The 7727-nt window shown below is 32.3% G+C and overlaps 1 pseudogene; it reads right to left on the reverse strand.

The window, feature by feature from the left end:
* Positions 1-6427: 6427 nt before the first annotated feature.
* LOC120114825 lies at positions 6428-7727 on the reverse strand (annotated as a pseudogene).

The following is a 7727-nucleotide window of genomic DNA, read 5'->3' on the forward strand; positions in this document are numbered from 1 at the left end:
TCCGAAGATGCTGCACACGAAGCAATATGTAAAACAATTAAGGCTTAATGTTTCCAAAGCCCTCTAACCTTTAAAAAAAATCAAATCAAGTCCTGCATTTTCTTTTCACCTAATTATGCCCTCAAACTCGGAATTTAAATCAATTTGATCCATAACTAACGTCAATCTTTAACATATTTTCTAATAACTTATGCTATTCGGGTGCATATTCATCATATTCAAAGGATTAATGATTAAGTATTTGAAGATTTCATTTTTGAATTAGTATGGTATGATTAGAAATTAATATTTGTTAAAAAAAAGTAATTATTTGATCATGAACGCTAAAACATTTCTGTAGACATCGTGTGTAAACTCAGCTCAACTCTAAAAATTTAGGTCGGATCAAATTCGGATGGAGAATATATTTTTTAGGTCAGGTCGGATGAGACAAAAAATATATAAATTTTGGGTCGGATCTGATTCGGGTAGAGGATACATATTTTCGGATCGGTTTAACCCGACCTGTTGTTATCCGTATTCTAACTCAACTCAACTTTATAGGGTTGGATTTCTTTTAAGTTTGGATTTAGGTTCATGTTAAAATTTTAAATGATAAGGTCAGGCCGGGTCGGATTTAAATAAAAAATGAGAATTATATATATATATATATATATTTGTCAAGTTAGACTAAGTATCAATTTTTACCTTAAAATCGAGTCATATTTTAGATCGAGTGGAATTTTCCTGTACCCAAATTAGGTCAAATGATAGATGAAGAGGTGATGAATTGCCCGTCCAGCTCAGTTGGTAAGAGCGCAAGGCTCTTAATCTTGTGGTCGTGAGATCGAGTCCCACTGTGGGTAATTCATAATTCTGACTATCGGAGGTCTCTCACGGAAGTTGCTCTCAACCTAGTGTTGGGGGCCAACTTACTATCTTACATTCCCCTTATCCCATTATATATATAGGAATAGGGTCAGCTATTTTTTTATAGATGAAAAGGTGTTATACTCGAATTGAATTCGGGTGAATTAAAAAATCTCATATGAATCGACCTAACTCATGATCATTCCTAATCATAACTCTGATAAGTAGACCTAAATTCGGGTGAATTAAAAAGTGAACTTTAACCAACACTTACCACAACGTATAAAAGTCCTTACATGAGGATATTAAAAAATATTTCACCATTATTCGAACAATTTAAAAGGTTTAATCTTCATGATAGTCATAGTGTCCCAAAGATGTAGGCTCAAATTGAGCATTTAGCCACTAATAATTTATAATAAAAAAAAGAGGTTTTTAGGTCAAATTCTAATTGAATCTGCGTCACTTAGTTTAGTGACACTGAAATCAAGGATTTTGGAAGAGTCTCTCTCGATTTTTTTAATCCCAATTTAAATTTTTATAAACTTAAATATTAATTTAAGGGTAAAGTATAGTAATGGTCACTGAACATTTCTGAAGCTTGCATTTAGGTCCCCCAACTTTTAAAACTTGCAATATAGTCCCCCAACATTTATTCCGTTTGCAATATGGTCCCCCAACTTAAACTACTGTTAGAAAATTAGGGTAAATAATATAAACGGTCATTGAACTTTTCAGGCACTTAAATTTAGGTCTCCTAACTTTTAAAACTTGCAAAACAACCCTCAATTTCATTCTAAACCCCAATTTCCAAAGTAATTCAATTTCATTCTAAACCCAAAATTCCAAAATAATTCAATTAAATTTTAAATCCCAAATTCTAAAATAATTCAATTAAATTTTAAACCCCAAATTCTAAAATACTTCAATTTAAGGTTTAGAATGTAATTGAATTATTTTGGAATTTAGGGTTTAGAATGAAATTAAGGTGTTTTGAAATTTTGAACATGAATTTACTATTTGACAATATTTATTTCAATATAAATTTGAGGTTTATTTAACTGTTTATATCAATTTTGAATAACAATATGTATTGATTAAACATCCCGAATAGCAAAATGTAAGCACTCTATTTGGTATTTCAACTTCCCATAAACTCTGCTCATTTCTTCAACTTTTGACTATATGAAATTCGGAACACTCATTTGGAGCATTATGATTTAAGTACCACTATGTTCTTGCATGCTATTTTTTTATCAGATTTGAGTACCTAACCCTTCAGTGCTTTACAGTGCGATCATTTATGATTCACCTGAATTTGCTTATACAGTGATCATTTATGATTTAGTAGAATCAATGGTTTAGAATGAAATTGAATTACTTTGGAAATTGGGGTTTAGAATAAAATTGAGGACTGTTTTGCAAGTTTTAAAAGTTGGGAGACCTAAATTCAAGTGCCTGAAAAGTTCAATGACCGTTTATATAATTTACCCTAATTTTCTAACAGTATTTTAAGTTGGGGACCATATTGCAAACGGAATAAATGTTGGGGGACTGTATTGCAAGTTTTAAAAGTCGGGGGACCTAAATGCAAGCTTCAGAAATGTTCAGTGACCATTACTATACTTTACCCTTAATTTAATTAAGTTTTGTCTCCTATTTTTTATATAAATAATTAATATTCTTTTTTAAGATTTAATAATTTAATCCTCGAATCTATTGAGTGGCCTCAATGAATAGCAATTAAAGGGAGTATTCTTCTTTCTTAAGGTTATATGTTCGAACAGTTACATCTGCATAATATGTGTATGTTGTCAGTAATTAAGAAAGATTATAACATATATTATTTTATAATCTCTCAGAATAAAAATAATATAATTTTCGTAATATTTAATCTTAATTCCATATATGTGTAACACTATACTCGGTTAAACTTCTACCATGAGTGTTGATCTTGGATTAGTTTTTGGGTAAAGTACATGAATGGTCCCCTAACTATAGGTACTATTTTATTAAGTCTTCAACAATTAAAAATTATAAAATGATCATCCGACTATAGAATATTGTTTTGTTGAGTCCATCGACCATCAAAAGTTACAAAATGATCATCTGACTATTCATTATGTTCAAAACCAGTCCTTTTTTTGTTAAAAATTGATGATATTTTGAGCTAAACGTTAACTTGCTGATTGTGATATGATAAAACATGATCCTATAATATGAAAAGACTATCACATCTCAGTTATCATGTTAACGTTTAGCTTAGACAACCGTCAAATTTTTAACGGAAAAGGATGAGTTTGGAACATAATGAATAGTCGAGTGACCATTTTGTAACTTTTGATTGTAGATGGACTCAACAAAGCAACAATTGATAGTCGATTTGATATTTTTTCATACTTGTGGTAGTATTTTTTGAAAAAAATTATTAGAGGTCCCTTTATTTTTTTTTAAAAACTAATATGACCCTCTTATTATTTTTTATCTTAATGTGACCCTCCAACTCAGAAAATAACTCAATATGATCCTTTTACTTACATTTTTCGTTATTCACTGTTACAGTACTGATGTGACAGTCCACAGTGGTTGATAGCGTGGCTCGTGACATGACAAATGAGATCAATTGATAACTTAAATATGGCATATGAACTGACACATCAGTACCGTGAACTATCACGCCAGTACCGTAACGATCAACGATGAAAAAACGTTAATCAAATGGCCAAATTAGATTTATTTTTTAAGTTGAAGGATCAAATTAATAAAAAAATAATATTAGAGTCGCATCATTTTTAAAATATATATACAAGAGAGAGACAACTTCACCGAGAAAGACAACTTCAAGAAGCCAGTGGCCAGCCTTTGTGGACTAATCACTGATCAGATCAGACATTATCATATACATGTATATAATATAATATGTCAAAGACCACTTAGAAATACAATATATTCAATTTGGTCCTGATTTCAAGACACTAGGCAAAATTCATGTGTGATGTGCATGCAGACTTCGGCATATCATCCAAATAATATACCATTCAGTATCTCTTCAATTTTATCAATGTTATAATTTCACACTTCCTGAATTGTTTAGGGTAAAGTATACAAATGATCACCCGACCATTAAAAGTTGCAAATGATCACCCGATCATTAAAAGTTACAAAATAATCATCCGATCATTTATATATTCCAAATTCGTCATTTTTCGTTAAAGAATTGATGATCGTCTAAGTTGGACGATAACCTACTAATTTATATAATTTTTAGATTAAAAAATAAAAATAAAATAACTAAATTGTTAAATTGAATAGAATACAAGGACGAATATGAGAAATGGACCAATTACTAATACAAATACACAAGAAAAAAAATACAAAATATCACTTGCAGGGTATCTAGGATAAAGGAGTGAAAAATGAGTTGAGAAAGGCTCGAACTCTCGATCTCAAGATAACTCAGAGCAATGAGACCTACTCACTAGCCAACTGCTTCACAACCCCCGTCATTTGCCTAAGTTGATTTCTAGCATTATAATACTTATTAACGAAATAATATTAATAAATTTTAGAAACAAATTGAAGTTTATATTCGATTATATAAACTATTCACCATCAATTTAATCCTATTAAATTATTATGTCAGTAAGAATTTATGATCTATGTTTAGGATGTAAGATTGTCTCCTTCAATCAGAGATGTTTATTGTTCGATTACAATCGAATCAAATCGAATGAATAAAATTAATTCGATTAATCAATCAATCACATAATTTAATTTGGTCGGGATCGAGTAATGAACTTCTAACATTTTAGTTATGGATTAATTCAATTCAAAACAACTAATTAAAATATTTAAGTATTGAGTAAATTACACCGTTCTTAGTTGAACTATACTCTATCTCCTATTTTCCTCACTCAACTTTCATTTTTTTTCAATTTTGCTCGCTGAACTTTTTACATATTAAATCATTTTGCTCACCCTATTGTTAACTATTTAATTGTGTTATGACATGTCACAATCATCAAAACGACGTTGTTTTGAAAAACTCAAATATACACCAAAATGACATCGTTTCGAATCCTATACTGAAAGTTCGTTGAGTAAAATAGAAGAGATAGTAAATTTCAATGAGGAATTGTGTAATTTACCCATTTTCCTTTTCTTCTTCATTTTCTCTCCGCCGACCACCACATTAGTTTTCATTCCAACCACCATCCATCGTTGTTGATGGTGGCCGTTTGGTCCCAAATTTCATGGGTAGATTTATCTTGACCCCTCAAGTCCGAATCTGGTGGTTGTTTCATCGACACATGTCCCAAAACCCATGAATCTCGATTGAAATGTTTCAGATCCATCACTTTCAATCTCAAATTTGTGTACTTCAAAGCAAGTTTCAATAAATTGAAGGTCATATTCGAAATCACAATGTCGAGGTGAAGCGCCCCATGAAATTTGGGACTGAATAACCACTATCTACGGCGGTTAACAGTGGTCGGCAGTGGTATCCGGACACCTTCTATTTTTTATTATTTTCTCAATTATTTATATTAAAAATAAAAAATGACACATCATCAAAATGTTAGATAGTTAACGGGGAGTGAGAAAAATGATTAAATTAGTAAAGTTTAGTGAGTAAAATAGAAAAATTAAAAGTTGGGTGAGGAAAATAGGAGAGAGAAAATAATTTAGTGAGGAATTGTGTAATTTGCCCATTTTATATATAAGCCCAAAACCCAGTCGATACCCTTAATTTTGATATCCAAAATTTCAAACCCGATAGCCTACGTATCATGGTCTACTTCTTAGATCCGAGGAAGAATAAAAAAGTATTAGTTTTATTTAGGGTAAATTATATGCTTAGTATCTAAACTATTAATTTTGGTTCGTTTTGTACCTAAGCTTTTAATATTTTTCAAAAACATACTTAAAGTTTAGTTTTTGTTTCACTTCAATATCCCTTTTCAAAATTTAACATGAAGTTTTGAAGAAAAAAAATGAAAGTTTAGATACTAAAATGGACCAACTTTGATAGTTCATGTACTAAACACGTTAAATTTTTAACAATTGGATACTAAAATGACAAAAACTAAACATTAAGTACGATTTTGAAAAAAATGAAAGTGTAAATACTAAAATAGATCAAAATTAATAATCTAGGTACTAAATACATAATTTATCCTTTTATTTAAATTTCTTAGTTATCTAATAATAGTTGGTTAAACATTTTTTTAGTACAATTAATTCAGTTAACAGTAATTTGATTCGGTTAATAATCAAATTGACTGTTTGAACACTCCAATATCTGATAATATCATTCTCCAAAGTTCGAACATAAATTTGGTTCGGTTAATAATCAAATTGACTGTTTGAACACTCCTATATCTGATAATATCATTCTCCAAAGTTCGAACATAAATTCTCTTTTTAAATGTAATGTGTCTTATCATTACACACAACACTTGTCGATAAAAAAATCGACGAAATTTACCGACAAAACACTGACCATAGCAGGGACACCAAATTATACCCATCAAAGTACAAGGATTAAATCTCTAAATTATGTATAATACAAGGGCTAAAATCACATTTGAGCAATTTCCATATTCAATCTAATATGCTCAATCAGTCCCATAATAATGCAATGTTTCGAAAATCATCCATTAAGCAAGCAACAGGATTCCCTTTGTAGTTGGTTTTCTATCAAAGATTTGAAGATGATGATGATGGCATCACATAATCAACAACAATAACACCATTCAAATGATCCCTAACCTTCTGTTTCTGTAGGTTCACGTACTCCTCGTTGCCCTCGGCCGCCGCCATTTCTCCAACCCCGGAAAAGACGGCAACCGAGGCGATCGAAAAGCCCTTAGCTCTCCCGGGGGAGAAATTCTCCCCACAAGTGATCTGTTGAACACCGGAGACTCCGTCCTTGATCCCTTTAATCACCCCTAGAATATCACTTTTCTCATCATCATCAACGTTCTCCTTTAGTTTCAAAGAAGGTTACCTTGATGGCGGAGCCAGCGGGTGGCGACAACGGGACGGGATCGTTATCGGCAACCCAATCGACGGCCATGACATCGTCGCAAATGGGGAGGACGTTCTCCTTGACAACACGGACATGCTCGGGATGTGCCGAATACGCGCTCAAGCCTTCTTTGGACTTGTACCGGCAATGGAGCATGTGTGTGAAATCGGAGATCGGAGACCTCGTACGGAAGACGGGACCGACGGTGAGATGGAGGACGGGATCGAGAAATGCCAAGCTGTTGAGTCCATTGACCATCGAGTTGACCTTCGTCTGGTCAGTGTAATCTTTTACCTTGAAAAGCACTACGTGCTCAACAATGGACATGGTGATCGAAGATTTCGAGGCTTTGGCGGATGAAACGAAAGGACTTTTGAGGTGTTTGGGAGACGAGAAAGTGCGGGAAAATGGAAAAGAAAATAAAGAGTGGGGTTTCAAACACAGCATCAAAACTCTACCTGCCAAATCTGATATCATATCGGCATGAATTTCCATACAAATACAGCTCACAACATAAAATCGATCAACATTTAAACAAATTCCAGAATCCAAAAACCAACATTAGCATTAAAATATGATATCATATCAAGATGAATCTCCATAAAAATTGCAGCTCAGAACATAAAACGGGATCAAAATTTAAACAAATTCCAGAATCCAAAAACAACATTAGCATTAATCTCTAAAATAAACATAAAAATAAATCAAAACAACACAAACCCATTTCTGGAAATGAGAAGCTGAGACTAACCATAGAGAGAAACTGCTGCAGCTTTGCAGAATTCTGTGGTTGAATTGCAAGGAAAGAGATGAGGATTTGGTTTGGACTATGGGGTCTTGGTTTTGT

The sequence above is a fragment of the Hibiscus syriacus genome, unplaced genomic scaffold (assembly GCF_006381635.1).
Source record: "Hibiscus syriacus cultivar Baekdansim isolate YM2019G1 unplaced genomic scaffold, ASM638163v2 tig00110247_pilon, whole genome shotgun sequence".
Classification (NCBI taxonomy): Eukaryota; Viridiplantae; Streptophyta; class Magnoliopsida; order Malvales; family Malvaceae; genus Hibiscus; species Hibiscus syriacus.